This window comes from Megachile rotundata, chromosome 15, assembly GCF_050947335.1.
Source record: "Megachile rotundata isolate GNS110a chromosome 15, iyMegRotu1, whole genome shotgun sequence".
NCBI classification, from domain to species: domain Eukaryota; kingdom Metazoa; phylum Arthropoda; class Insecta; order Hymenoptera; family Megachilidae; genus Megachile; species Megachile rotundata.
In genome coordinates, this window is record NC_134997.1 from 3610659 (window position 1) to 3626441 (window position 15783).

Sequence of the window (15783 nt, forward strand, 5' to 3'; positions counted from 1 at the left end):
CACAAGAAATAATTTACAACAGGCAAAATATCGACAAAAATATTTTTACAATAAAAAAATTCGGCTGATAGTCTATAAAACCGGCGAAGACGTATTTCTATTGAATCCACCACGGAAGAATAAGTTACAGAAGGAATACTCGGAACCCTATAAGATTATTAGAAACATTAAACAAAACAATGTAGAATTAGATGTTGGTGGAAAAAATAAAAAGAGGATCCTGCATAAGGATCGTGTAAAGAGAGCCTTTATGCCAGTAAAAGATCGAGAATCAATAAGGTGAAGGTAGTCTTATGAAGGGGTGGAAGAAAAACGTATTAGCGCATGCGTACAACAAAAATTATTATAACAGTAAAATGACAAGTGTTGAACGGGTGCATTAGAAGCCAACAGAAAGTAAATTTAAAAAAAAGGAAAAAGGCGAAATAAACATGGGACAAGACCGTCAAGCCCTGAACATCGTAGCAGCGATGTGTGTGAAGAACAAGAAGAACGTGTTCTCATTCAAATACAATTCGAACATGAAAATTTGTGCGCTAATTGCGGTATACAAGCGGTTCCCGAAGCAAAGGAACAATGGTGGCACATAGGCAAGGAATCAGATATCCTTATTATAAATTATTTTACAAGTACATAATAATAATAATATTAAACCCGTCAATAGGGACCGACCTTTACGTCTAACAGGACCACGTCCGGGAAAAAATAAGGTGCATAAGGTGCAAACGTAGGGTAAGTAACATAAGACCAGCAGTTTCTTGCACCGAGTGCCGAAATAAAATCCACGATCACGACGAAGAAGAGACTGATCCTTTGAGACAGGAGTGCTACTCGCCTTAACGGGATCGTTTTCTATAATAAATCTCGAAAACGTGCAATACCTGAATGGTATATTATACATGTGTTTCACTCGAGTGAATGTAATAAAATAATAATAATAATAATAAATGATAATAATAAAATATATATATGAGGGAACACGTGTATGTGTAACGTACGAGTGAGAGAGTGCAAGAGAGTACGAACGAGTGTGGATGAGTGCATGTGTGTGCGAAAGAATGCAGGGTAAAAACAGAAGAAAATCAAATGTAGAAGAGTGGTCAAAAAGCGATCGGCACCGAGATCGCTGTAATTCAGGCCTGTTTCGACGCGTTCCTGCAATCATCCTGTAATTTTCCTGATAATTCCAAATTTTCCTATTATATTATATTATATTGAATATCTTTCTTATGGATAATTTAAATGCCCCGCGCAACGGACCACCATGTTGGTCCCCTTCATTTGTCTTTCCGTTGCGCGAGATTGCTTGCCCCCGGACGAAGAGAAGCGAGCGTCGGTTTGGAGGAGAAGTACATACGTGAGAAGAGTCACAGACCACATAGAGCAGGGAGTTCTGTAAATCGATTTAGCGACCCGTTTTTAAATATAAGTCTTTTGCAAAGTGTTTTCCTTTCTTTCTATCAACCAGTCTTATTAAATACAATCTTTAAAGCCAAAATGCTACAAGCTTTTTATTTCGACAACTTCCTCCGATCCAATCCTACATACATATATATTTATAAAGAAAAAGAATGTAATAATATATTTTTTTAATTTTAATAAGTAAACTTAAGTCCGAGGTAAAAATATACACACACATATATATAGATAGAGAAAGAAAGAAGAAATCATATGAAAAATCACTAATATGATGTAGAAGAAACACAATAATAATAATCTGAGCAATATTCCATATCCTAAGAAATGTTCTAAAAGAGAATGGAAGCTTAAGAAAATTGGTACCCCCCCCCCCCCCCCCCCCCCTCCTGGAATTATATCGCAACATTAAGACCCCCCTCCCACCCGTGACCCAAGGCGTAAGATGGAAGATGTGTTATTTGAAGAAGGCACAGTATCTTCAAGGAATAACGAAAAAACCTGCCGTTGCTGCAAATGCATTATTCAGTGTTTTCCAAAAAGTGGAAACACGTCTCTTGAGGAGAAGAGACTTCACAAGGAGGAAGTTATGACATCCCAGAAGATTCAACTCTGACGAATCTCGATGTATATTTAGTTTCTTTATTGTAAATTCATCATTTTGATTATTTTTCATTACTTTCATTATCGACTGTTTCTTTTTATACCGACCGCGCCATGTGTCGAAAGAATTACCATATGAATTCTTTAATCAGTCAATAAAACATAAACTATTTAGGTTATTAATAAAATATATTGAATTGATTAATAAAGGATCAAAATAAATGATTAGTAATCGAATTAATGCATTCGTTCATCAGTCTAAATTCGTACGCAATATTTTAAACAAAGATCACGCCCTTCGCTAGCCTATGTTCTTGTAGGATACGCGTGCAGCAAGTAGAAAAGGACAGAGAATGTATTTCGAATTAAATTATTACTGAACTATCATTTTTATGTTAAAATTATTCAATATTAATCAGAAAATATTACTAACGAATTAATAAAAATACTTACTTTATTAATTAATGTCTACATAAATAATTAAAAATAATATGTAAAAATTGTACGTATTTATCATACGGGTAGCTTGCGTGGACTTGAAAAGTAAAAGGCAAATTCCGAATTTTCGGGGTATAAAAGAGTGTGCAGGAGACCCGTAGGGGGCAAAACTTCTGGCCTCCAAGTTACAGCAAGTGGAACTTATGTGCATCAGAGACAACAGTAAGGCACTTTCACAAAAAAAATGAAGAATTCAATATTTTGTGGTATAAACAATTTACGAGGAATTCGATAACGAATTCAGAAATATTTGATTTCGCGTCGAGAAATATTTAGACATAGGTAACATACGTGCAAGAGAGAAGCACTCCAAACAGGAAAAAGTTGTGAAGAAAGAAACAAAACTACATACACGATTAAAATAATTAATTATGCATTCCATCGTCTTTATTTCGTACTATAATTTATCAGCACCAGTTCCCCCACCGGAGTCTTCGAAAGGACCCGGAGGACCTCCGCCGGAATGACGGAGAAGTCACTTTTCAATACAAAATCGCAAGGTGCAAGTCGTTGAGTTTATCTATTCACATCTCTTTGCAAAATTCGAATAGTTCCTTTCTGTAGCAAACTGAAGTGATAAATACGAGTATGTAGCTTGGTGTTTACGTGCGACTTCCCTTTTTCTTTCAACAAAATACATTCATCGATATAAACAACGAAAAATACGTACGTGAATATACCATAACGGTTTGTAAAAGAGGAATTTATCGGTGAGTGTTTTAACCTATTACTGAAAAAGTATTACAGTTTGCGTAAGTGAAATTTCAAATTATTAGATATGTATAATATAATTGTGTACTGAAAATATACAGAATAGCTGTTAAAATCTTTTAAAAGTAATTTCTAAAGTATGGATCTTGATAAGAATTGACATATTATTGTATTAACAGCTGTTTTTCATTATAACAATTAAAGAAACGACGGAACTTTTCCTAGATTTTATGCCAGTGAGGCAAATAGAGCAATTCTTGCTATATTCGTATATTCGACGCTTTCCAAGCGTTAAATTTACCTTCCAACACGATAATGTTGAAGTAGGTTGAGGATCAGAATTTAAAGGTTATGGACTGACCATCTCGTTTACCGGATTTAAATCCAATAGAGAATTTATGAGGAATTCTTGCTCGAAATAACTACAGTAATTGCCGTCAGTACAATATAGTTGCACACATGAAATATGGCATTATAATAGCATGCGCGAGAATCAAGCCTGAAACTATACAAAATTTAATTGCAAATATGCCAAACAAGATTTTCTCAACTATACAATGTTCCAATGGATGTACAAAATATTAGTTATGCATATTTGCTCCTTTTTTGTTATAATAATACATTTTTATTAAGAGCAGCTAAATTTTGGATATGCCCGTTTTTTGCCTTTAGGACAAAAACATATCCCACTGCTGCTGCATATGAATGTTTTTGATGGTAATCATTATTTCTCAAGGTATTCTACATATACGATATAGAAAATCAATCAAAGATTTATCAGAGAGTACATTTTTGAAAAAAATTGCAGTACGTCCAAATTATTAATATGCAATATACTGACAAGGGACATTACCCAATCGACACACACCGACTTTGATGCACTTTGATATGATATAGAACGCAAAAAAATATTTCATACATATTGTTTTTTATCGGCCATCGTTCACGTTGAAAGGGTGAAAATAGCCCTCAAAGGGGCTAAAATCATACTTTTGGGAATACCTTCGGAATTAGTGGAGATAATTGGAAGCTTTTTTTTAAATTGCTGGACTTTAAATAGGAAATTTTTTTGTATAAAAAAGTGTTAATACATGTAAAACGAGGTAGAAAATGAGCAACAAAGGCTAAGTCCGATTACGAAAAATAATATATTCTGTAAATTGATATCGGCGGAGAAGCGACGGCTCCAAACGTTCTCTCCAGAATGACCTCTTCCCGTTCCGCGAGGTGTCCCAGTCCCCGCGAAACTTGGGCCTCGGGGTTGTTTTATGGCCCGGACATCACAGCGTCGGGCCTCGTTGCCGGGGCGGTCAGCGTTAAAACAGCCATGTGCCCCTTGTCCTTGATTTATTGAGGGTGTTATTGAAAATTTCCCAACGTACACTTTATTTGTTTGAATAATATTTTGAAAATTAATCAATTTTGTTTGAATTTTTGTCCTAAATGTTGATCTATTTTTTTGCAATTTTGTGTACGTAAACTATGGACTGAAGTAGAGGATACCTGTTTTTAGAATTTGCTGTTTGGAGCAATGTTTATTAATTCTATAAATTAAAATCACTCCCAGTGAAGAAGGGCAATCAGCATATTTATTAAAAATATCATTATTTTTACAATCTTTTACAATATTCTTGACATTTTAAAGCTCCTCATATGCCGTTAATTGATTTCTCAATATTTATTGTAAGTGTCGTAGGTATGAGCGTGACGGCTATTCTAATCATCGCCACGCCGCGCCGCAAGAAACAAAGCGCATCAAAATCGGCGTGTGTCGCTTAGGTAATGTCCCTTGTGAGTCCCCCTGAAACTAGTGTAAAAGCCGAAAAAAGGTAGTAAGCGAGACGGTTCTGAAAAATTTTTTCCTTCGCCAAAATATTGGTTAACTGACTAATGAGAACGTGTATAAGCTAGATTGTAGTTGTAAACAAGTTGTGGCGGCTGATTGTAGTTGTAAACAAGGCTATCGATACTGCATCGATATAACAGAACGCTATTAGTTGAAAGTTAAATCGAATAATGAATTGAAAAGTTAAGAATAATATATAGTTCTTCATTATTCTCAAATAGAAGAAAAACCAATTAGTTGTTGTTTACCCAGACCAAGTATATTGTATTTATTTAATGCCTTCGAAAAGGAATAAAGAATAAATTCATGAAAATTAATTTTGTCAACTATTCTAACGAAGCAAATGAATAATTCACGTTGTAGCGTACAGGAATAATTGTAAAGTGCGACAAATAAATTAATTGTATTCAAAGAGAAATCAGACAAGAAAATCCTTAGAATTCCCTTGCGAAATATAATAGAATAGATGGAAATAATATTTAGCGTCGAGAACATTCGAGAAAAGCGAATACTTCAGACTAATCGAAATTCTGTCGCGATGCGAGAGTTCGTAGGCCGCTCAGCGGAGCGAGAGGCAAGGCGCGACCCGCGAGCCGCGAGCAGCGATCGCGGAACTTGGCGACGCGTTGTTGATAGCTCGGCCGCAGGATGGCAACCGGCCTATATAAAATAGAGTCGCGCGCCCGGAACGGGCCTATTTGGCAGTCTGGGAGAGAGGACGAGGTAAGTACCATCGGCCGCTCTCGGACTAGCCTAGGGACTCCGGCAGGAGAGACCGGCGAAAATACCTGGTCGCCTGCTGGAGAAGGAACTTAGCTGTTAGGGAACTCCGGCAGGAGAGTTCGGCGACCAATACCTGGACGCCTGCTCGGAGAATAGCTAGTAGGGAACTCCGGCAGGAGAGTTCGGCGACCAATACCTGGACGCCTGCTCGGAGAGTAGCTGGTAGGGAACTCCGGCAGGAGAGTTCGGCGACCAATACCTGGACGCCTGCTCGGAGAGTAGCTAGTAGGAAACTCCGGCAGGAGAGTTCGGCGATAATACCTGGACACCTGCCCGGAGAGTAGAAATAGAGGAAGCTCCAGCAGGAGAGTTCGGCGAAACACTCCTGGACGCCTGCTTGGAGCAGAGTAAAGAGAGACTCCGGTGGGAGAGTTCGGCGATAATTCCTGGACGCCCACCTGGAGATAACTGTTGATACCCAGGCAGGAGAGTACGGCGAAATCCTCCTGGACGCCTGCCTGGTGAATAGGGGGAGAGTACGGGAGTTTGTTCCTGGACACTCGGTCGACATGGAGAGTTCGGCGAATATTCCTGGACGCCTGTCGACTGAGAGAGGACAGAGCATCTCCTGGACGCCCCAGGTAAAGTACAGGAGAGTACGGGAGAAAACTACTGGTCGCCCGTTCGGAATGGAGAGTTCGGAGAGAATACCTGGACGCCATTCGAACGGGAGAGAACAGAGTTACTCCTGGACGCCTGGTTGACAAAAGGAAAAGATTAGATAGAGAATAAAAATAGAGAAAGAAAGAAAGAGAGAGAGAGAGAGAGAGAGAGAGAGAGAGTTATGTAATCGTAGGTTCTTTGCGTGAATTGCGAAAGAAAATTTGTAACTCCGTTATTTCCTGTATGCCTCTCCTAATATCTCCGAATAAATATTCCTATTTTCCAGAATTCCTGATTTCCTTTCGATTTCCTTGTGTCCGAATATCCTAACCTGTGAATAAGATGGCTACAACGTTTCAAAACGAATGAGTACCGTAACTGTGAAATGAGATAGAACTGAAATGGAATGTCTCATGTAGTAACTCACTCAAGTGATATAAATCAATTCCTGCGTTCGTTTAATTTTAAAAATGCATAAACAACTTAAATAAAACTTACTCATTGATCCACGAAAAAATAAGCTTCAATGAAAAATATTTGTGACACCGGGTTCATTCATCGATCATAGCATTAACAACTGATGTCCTGACAGGGCTAATTACCTGTCAATTTATTTCACTGTCTCTTTCTAATAATAATCGCACAACATAAGCACGCCCGGTAAACGGATCGAATGAAAACGTGTGAACAATCATGCACAGACATGTATGTTTAACGATACTCTATATTATCATTATAAGGTATCCGAATTGAGGAACTGATATTACATTACATTTTATTAGAAGGCATTATTAGACTGGCCACGGATCGCGGCTTCGTTCTCGACCGCGAGACTGCGGAGTCGATCGAGCGACTGCGGAGTCAATCGAGAGAGTCATCGTTTATTGTCGAAAAAAAAACCAGGCAGAATAAAATATCGCAGTTTTTAATCGAAAATTTCGCTTTCTTGCTATAAAGACAACGTAGTTAAAATTATTCATGAATTTTCGTTCGCGTGTTTTCATTCGGTCTATTTACGTGTCGGACTCGCAATGACTAATTAGTGAAAACTGACAAGGAAAAATGATAATTAAAGCTAATAATGAAAGATGACAGTAATAGGCGATAGAGAAGTAAATTGAGAATTTCTGTGTGGTGATTTATTCATTCTAAGAGTAAGGATCGGTGGATTGTTCCGGTGACAGAGATGCATTTTCCTCCATGTAACTATTTGAAATTCTACGAGTAAGTGACATTTAAATTTGTTAATTATTGAATTTAAATATTTATTTGTTGAATGGAAAAGTTATTTAATTTTTTAAAAATGAGAATTTGTTCTTATTCATTATCATAATAGGTACCGAGAATAATTTTCCATATTTTATCTATTATTTCTTTGCGATAACATATAAACGTATCGCATAAATTCGATTTATTCTGATTACATGAGTAAGGACTAATTTCTTTATTTCTTATCTATTAATGAATGATAATCGAACAATAGATCAGATTTGTTTATTCGTTATGCGATGTAACATTCATGTAACAGTTTCCTATTATACCGATGCTATACCGACGCAGTATCGATGCGCTTGTTCACGATCACGATGGACCGTCATTTTCGAAGCTGTCGCTCTCGTGTCTGAGCGCGTAAAATATTACCGCTGTGATTGGTCCATACATTTCCTTAATAATTTAAAAATGACGCTTCAAACCCCATTATTGCAAAGAAAAATCTTGTTCAGAGTGACATCCTCTACCACCCCTTTCAGGCAGTAACACTAGTTACGAGACACCCTCTAGAAATCTGACATACATGCTATGTTGTCTTGTTGGTCCTTCCCTTATCGCATTACTACAAAAGGAATAAACAAAAAAGGTTAAAAAATATAGCAGTTATTTTGAGCACTAATAGATATAAAGGATTGATATTTATGTGGAAATAGTTATGATATATCGAAAGCAAAGTTACTTAAAGTGCAAAAAAAGCGAATATGTACTTTTTATGTGCTGCTTAACCCTGTGCACTCGATTTATTTTCAAAGTTGTTGCGTGTCAACTTGTAATTATTTTTAGCTAAATGAATTAAAGTAATTTACAGTGGTAGAATTCAACCTTTTATATTTATTTCATTAATTATTAGTATAAAATGTTTTATTTTTTGTAATCTTTTACAGTGTGATACATTTTAAAACAATTTCCAACATACAGAAAAGGATGTCTTTCGCATGTTTCGCAGAAATAAACAGTTGTCTTTCTTTCGCCCTTAGCTTTTCTGTTAGAACAGACCATACAATCGTTATGTTTTTTTTTCGGATGAGGTACTAAAATGTGGAGTTTTCCATCAAGTCGATTCTCTACATCTGATGTTGATGGTCGCCCGCGTTTTTTAGCTCTTTGTCTGAAATCTCCCACCAAGGAAAGAACTAACTTACGTATGAAACGTAAATGAATTATTAGCTTCACCCCATTTTTATTACATGAAAATTTATATAAAATGTATGAATTAATGGCACTTGCCTCTAAACCCCAGAAAAAAAGTTTTCGCCCCTATTTAATAGATTTTCTTAAAAAACAATAGGTTGATCCATAATGATCAGCTAGATCAACACCCCCCATAAATTTATTGTAATTCAAAATTACTTGGGGCTTTCTTATTTCTACTGTATCACCATATTTTCGTATTTTGTTGATGGTTTGCATCTTTGAAATGCCGTTACTACTTAACATAGTCACGTTTATCCTTCCATGCCAAGACTAACAAATTGTTCTTTCGGCATGCAACATATTGTTTTTAAGCAAAACTTGGTTTCGACACCAAGTCTGTATTGTCTACAGTCACCTCCAATGTGACATAAGAGTTGTAGAGTAAATTAGTATTGTCACCTCCAGTGTGACATACGAGTGCAAAGGGTTAAGTTGAAGTGAGATTCGCACTGTACAGTGTACAGGATCAATGAATTCGTGTTTATGTATAAGGTGGTACTCTATTTATGACTTTCCAAGTTTTTATTTTCATTGATTAAACGATAACTACGTGAGTAAGAATATGTTGTTGTTATATACGCGATTGGGGAAGTAGTCCCACGAGCGGACTGCGCGATGCGGTCACGAAGATCGCCGGAGACAACCGAACGGTACCGAGCGAAAACCGCGCGATAATTCGATCGGCAATTGTTTTTACACTGCGTCTTCCCGCTCGGCCATGCGTTGGCGTCATTCTACGTTTTGCCTACGTCTCGTTCACACCGTATTAAATAAAGTTAATTGTTATTTAAAATTGTTATTTAAATAAATTGGCGACGAGGACGGAAAAGTACGTACATTCAGTGAAACAGTAAAAAAAATACGCGGCGACGAGTAAATTGCGTGTGGAAATTTCCAGTGCGTCGTTAGCAAAAAGTGTGACGAGAACATACAGAACATACAGACTTATGGTGTATCGCTGAAATTGGCGATAGGATAGTTACAAATACGCAGAGTGCGTCGAAGAAATACGATAAGAACATTCAAGTGCGACGCGAAAGTGAAAATTGGCGGTAAAACGCATAAAGACATACATACAAGTACATTTACACAGTGCACGCTACATTCAAGTGTTGTGCACTATTCTACGAGATTAATTATAGGGAAAAAAGAACGCAATCCATTTCTTTCAAAGACGCGCACATTAAAGTGAACAAAAATGGCGGAAGCAGAATACGCGGGAAGCAAGATGGCCACAACCCAAGCGCCTGTCCCTTCAACTTTTACGATCGAGCCCTTCGATCCGGCGGACATGCCGTGGACACGATGGCTACAAAGGCTTGAGGGAGCATTCAGAATTTTCAAAATTCAAGAAGAAGACAAGGTACCATACATGCTACATTACTTAGGTGCCAAAACGTTTAACGTGCTTGCAGACCGACTCGCACCGGCGGACCCGTACGAGCTGACGTACAGGGAAATCAAGGAAAAATTAAAAGAATTTTACGAACCAAAACCGCTGGTAGTTGCGGAAAATTACAAATTAATGCAAAGGAAGCAGCAGGAAGGAGAATCAGCACGAGATTTTCTAGTTGCCTTACAGAAGCTGTCGTTAAATTGCAAATTGGGACAGTATGCAGACACGATGTTACAGAATTGCTTCATATGTGGCCTACGAAACAAGAGGATCCAGAATAGGCTTCTGGAAATGGCGGATCAGGACCTGGAAAAGACAATACAAATTGCAACCACGATGGAGTTGTCCGAGAGGAGCACGAAGCAGCTTCGAGGAGAAGAAACAGTCGCAGCCGTTGGAGCAGCAACGAGGAAGGTGCCTTTTGTTAAAGATAAGTCATTCAATACAAAGAAATTTGAACGCGGGAAATTCACGAAAAATGGCGCGAATAGCGAGCGTGAAGATAGGCGCGAACCGAGGCGCGAATCGAGGCGCGATAGTCATTTGGTCGTTTGCTATAGATGCGGTAAAGATCATTACGCGTCCGCGTGTAAAATGGATAGATCAATCAAATGTTTAAAGTGCGGGAAAGCAGGGCATATTAAAAAAGTTTGCAAAGCGAAATCGTTTCCAACGAATACAGTAGACTACAGGGAAACGACGAGCGAAATACTTTCAATACAAGAACATACGCAATTTCGCGAGAAAATATATGTTACGCTTAATGTGAATGACAAACAAGTGCGATTCGAAATAGATAGTGGCGCGGCCGTTACATTGATGTCGGAAAGCGACGCGAGAAGATTGTTTGCGGGCGCGCGAATTCAAAAAACGGATTTACATTTAATATCGTTTTGTAAAGCACAGATACGCGTGTTAGGATATATTACTGTTAAGGTGAGGAGCGGTGAGACTTTGCGTAAACTAAACATTTACATTACCACGCAAGATCGCGAACCGCTACTCGGTAGAGAGTGGATATTGCAGATGAAAGAGCATGATAAAGTACAAAATTTTACGAATATCTTGCAGTCGATACACTCATTACAGGGTATGGAGAAAGCTGAATTGCAGAAATTATTACGGGAATTTAGAGAAATTACGAATCCAACAGTATCAAAAATCTCGAAAATACAAGCGCGACTAAATCTAAAAGATAACGTTCAACCGGTATTTTGCAAACCCAGGGGGGTACCGTTTCGCTTACGAGCTCAAGTAGAGGAAGAGCTGGAGAAACTAGTAAATACGGGAATTTTAGAAAAAGTCGACTGCGCGGATTGGGCAACACCGATCGTGCCTGTTCTAAAGAAGAATGGTGCGATACGGTTATGCGGGGACTATAGTGTTACATTAAACCCAAGATTAAAGATCGACAAGCATCCGTTACCGACGCCAGACGAACTCTTAACACAAATGGCGGGCGGTACAGTATTTTCAAAAATTGATTTATTGCAAGCATACTTACAGTTAGAAATACGACCAGAAGACCGCGAATTACTTACTATCAACACACACAAAGGACTTTACAAACCGACGCGACTAATGTACGGAGTAGCATCAGCGCCAGCGATATGGCAACGCACAATTGAAAATATTTTAAAAGATATTCCGGGTGTCGTAGTATTTTTGGACGATATACGTATTGCAGGCGTAGATTCGAGAGACCATTTACAAAAATTACGGCAAGTTTTCACGCGATTACAAAAATATAATATAAGAATTAACGTAGATAAAAGCGAGTTCTTTACAGACCAAATACAATATTGTGGTTACATAATTAATAAAAGCGGTATACATAAAGCGCCAGATAAAATAGAGGCAATTAATAATATGCGAAGGCCCACAAATATTACAGAATTGAGAAGTTTCTTGGGCATGATACATTACTACGATCGATTCATTCCGAATTTAAGTTCAATTTTGAAACCGTTGAATACATTATTACAAAAGGAAGTAAAGTATGAATGGTCTCCCGACTGCGAAAAAAGTTTTCAAGCCGCGAAGAAAGCTTTTACAAGTCCGCGATGTTTAGTACATTTCAACCCTAAACTCCCAGTTACATTGGCGACAGACGCAAGCCCATACGGAGTCGGAGCAGTTCTTTCGCATATTTTTCCGGACGGTTCAGAAAAAGCTATACAATACGCGTCAAGGACATTATCAAAAACGCAACAGGCCTATGCACAAATTGATAAAGAGGCGTTTGCAATAATTTTCGGAATTAAAAAGTTTTACCAATATTTACAGGGATCTAAATTTACATTAATTACAGACCATCGTCCGCTTACACAAATATTTTCACCCGCAAAGAGTTTGCCAGTATTTACAGCCGCGAGAATGCAGCATTACGCGTTATTTTTACAAAGTTTTAACTATGATATACAATATAGAAAGTCAGAATTACATGCAAATGCAGATTGCTTATCTAGGCTTCCAATTCCAGCTACCGATACATACGAATGCGATACAATTGACGAATTCCACAAGGCTACATTCAATACATTGCCGGTTACAGCAGAGCAAGTTGCACAAGCTACATTAGAGGATAAAGAATTGTCTAAATTATTAAAATGCATTCGAACAGGACGAGGGGATTTGAAGAACAATAGATTCTATTCAGTTCCGCTCACAGAATTTACGCTTTTCAATAACGTGATTTTTAGGGATCATAAGGTAGTTATTCCGGTAAAATTACAAAAACAAATATTACAAGAATTACATTCAGGACATTTTGGTGTGGTACGAATGAAACATTTAGCCAGAGGATATGTTTGGTGGAATAAGATAGATAATGACATCGAAAATTTAGTTAGAAATTGTTCCGAATGTAACGCTTACAAAAATAATCCAACTCAGATTACACACCATATTTGGGAACCAGCTAACGTTCCGTTTGAGCGAGTTCACGTAGATTTTGCAGGACCATTTTTAGGGCATTATTTCTTTGTTCTGGTAGATGCATACACTAAATGGCCAGAAATACACGTAGTTAATAATATAAACTCACAAGTTACGATAGAAATTTGTAGAAAGATATTTGCAATTTACGGTTTGCCCCAGTACTTGGTCTCCGATAACGGAAGAGCGTTTGTTTCGAAGGAATTTACAGATTTCCTAAAAGTAAATGGAATTACGCAAAGGCTCACTGCTCCATACCATCCTGCCACAAACGGACAGGCGGAGCGTTATGTACAGATATTAAAGAACTCGTTAAAGCGAATGAAAGCGGATCGTACGAATATACAACCAGCGTTACAACAATTGTTAATACAGTACAGAAATACGCCACATGCGAAAACAGGAATATCACCCGCGGAATTATTATTTTCAAGAAAATTACGTACGCGATTAGATTTATTACGTCCTACAGTCACAAAAGAAAGATCATACACGCCCTCCATTATTTTCAAGGAGGGAAAGAGAGTCAGTTGTCGAAATTACATAGGAAATGTTAAATGGGTTTTCGGAAAAGTGTTAAAGCAACTGGGCGACTTACATTACAATATACTTTTGGATGACGGGCGTATTTGGAAACGTCATGTTAATCAGCTGAGACCGATAGGGGACAATACACCAGTTAGGAGCGAAGATTATATTCAATTTGAAGACGATATTCCTCCGACCGATATGGCAGGGAATACAATCCGAAACACAGGGAACAATTGTCCAGAAAATGCGAGTTCCGAATTAACTGATAGTGAAACAATTGTTAATACTCCGGGAAATGGAACAGGAAAAGAAAATACACATGCGAATACAAGCGTTAGATTTAGGAGCGAAGTAAATACACCGTCCCCATCTTCTCATTCTCAATCTCATTCTCATACTCAGCCTGAAACCACATTAGAAAATTCTGATTATTCTACACCTAGAAATTCATTCCGTACATCCACCCCTCAACATTCCCCTGAACCGATTACCGAAAGTACACCGATAAATTCAAATACGCGTCCTCAACGTACGAGAAACCTACCGAAACGTTTCGAGGATTATTATTTATTAGAAAAGAAATAATTGCATTATGTTACGTTTGCTTATAGTTTTTATTTTATACGAGGATTGGTATTCATAAGTAGGGGGAGTGTTATATACGCGATTGGGGAAGTAGTCCCACGAGCGGACTGCGCGATGCGGTCACGAAGATCGCCGGAGACAACCGAACGGTACCGAGCGAAAACCGCGCGATAATTCGATCGGCAATTGTTTTTACACTGCGTCTTCCCGCTCGGCCATGCGTTGGCGTCATTCTACGTTTTGCCTACGTCTCGTTCACACCGTATTAAATAAAGTTAATTGTTATTTAAAAGTATTACAAAAGTGTTCATTGGTCTCCCCGCCCAAACACAATAGTTGTCAACAAAGCTTTTTCTTTACGTCCAGAAACTGACTTGACCGGTTGTCAACATACCTTTTTTTTACGAGGGGGAAATGTTCCAAAGATTCCTCCTTCAGGGGCACGGGGTTATTTCGAATTCTTATTGACTAAATCCCCCACGGTGATCCTTCCCCGAGGCATGAGGGGATCCCAGGAACTTTTGAAGAACATGATTCGGGACCCTGCGCCATTAAATGTCATCCCGGGGAAGTCTTTCCGACCTTCCCCCGTAAAACAAAATTAATCTTTACGGCGGTGTTCGAACCACCGAGGCAACGGGGCAGCGTGCAGGTTGTCCTCATTCAGGACGCCACTGCCCCTGTGACGGCTCTATAAGGGAAGGCACAAGGCATCCTCGGAGCTGCCGTTTGCCCGCCGGCACTGATGAAGCTGCCTGGAAGGCCGGCAGACTTATGATAGGAACGAGGTACCGCTGGCCTGCCACCCTCATCTGGGACAGTCTGGTTGTGGCTTACGGTGGCCCTAACTGCTCCCCCCATACACATGGTGTATTCCGAAAGTAATGCAATCGAAATTCCTGCGCCGCTCCTGTTGATCGGAGGTGGATGGGACCACGTGGATTAGATGCGGGGGACCCTAAGCTTTCCAACGAATCTGGTCCCAAAGCTCTTCGAGCTGTGAAAGGGACAGGCCGTGAATTTTTGTGACCCCCTGTTTGGTGACCGTGTCACGGAAAAAGTGGCGTCGACGATCGGAACAACGATACGCGATAAAACTTTTGTGCTAAACTAAACAAATCTCTTGAGGAGACAACTAAAATGATTCGTGAGGCTTATGGGGACTCTGTTCTGTCGTATTCATAAGTTTCGAGGTGGTTAAAAGCCTTTAAGGAAGGGCGGGAAGAGGTTCACAACGATTAACGCTCTGGGCAGCCACCAACCAGCAAAACTGTCTGTTCTTGAAGAACAGACAGTTAACACCGCCTACTACGTGGATGTGTTGGAAAGACTGCGAAAAAGGGTCGTCAGGACGAGAAAACACATCTCCGCTACGTGGATAGCGCATCACGACAACGCGCTGCGAGTA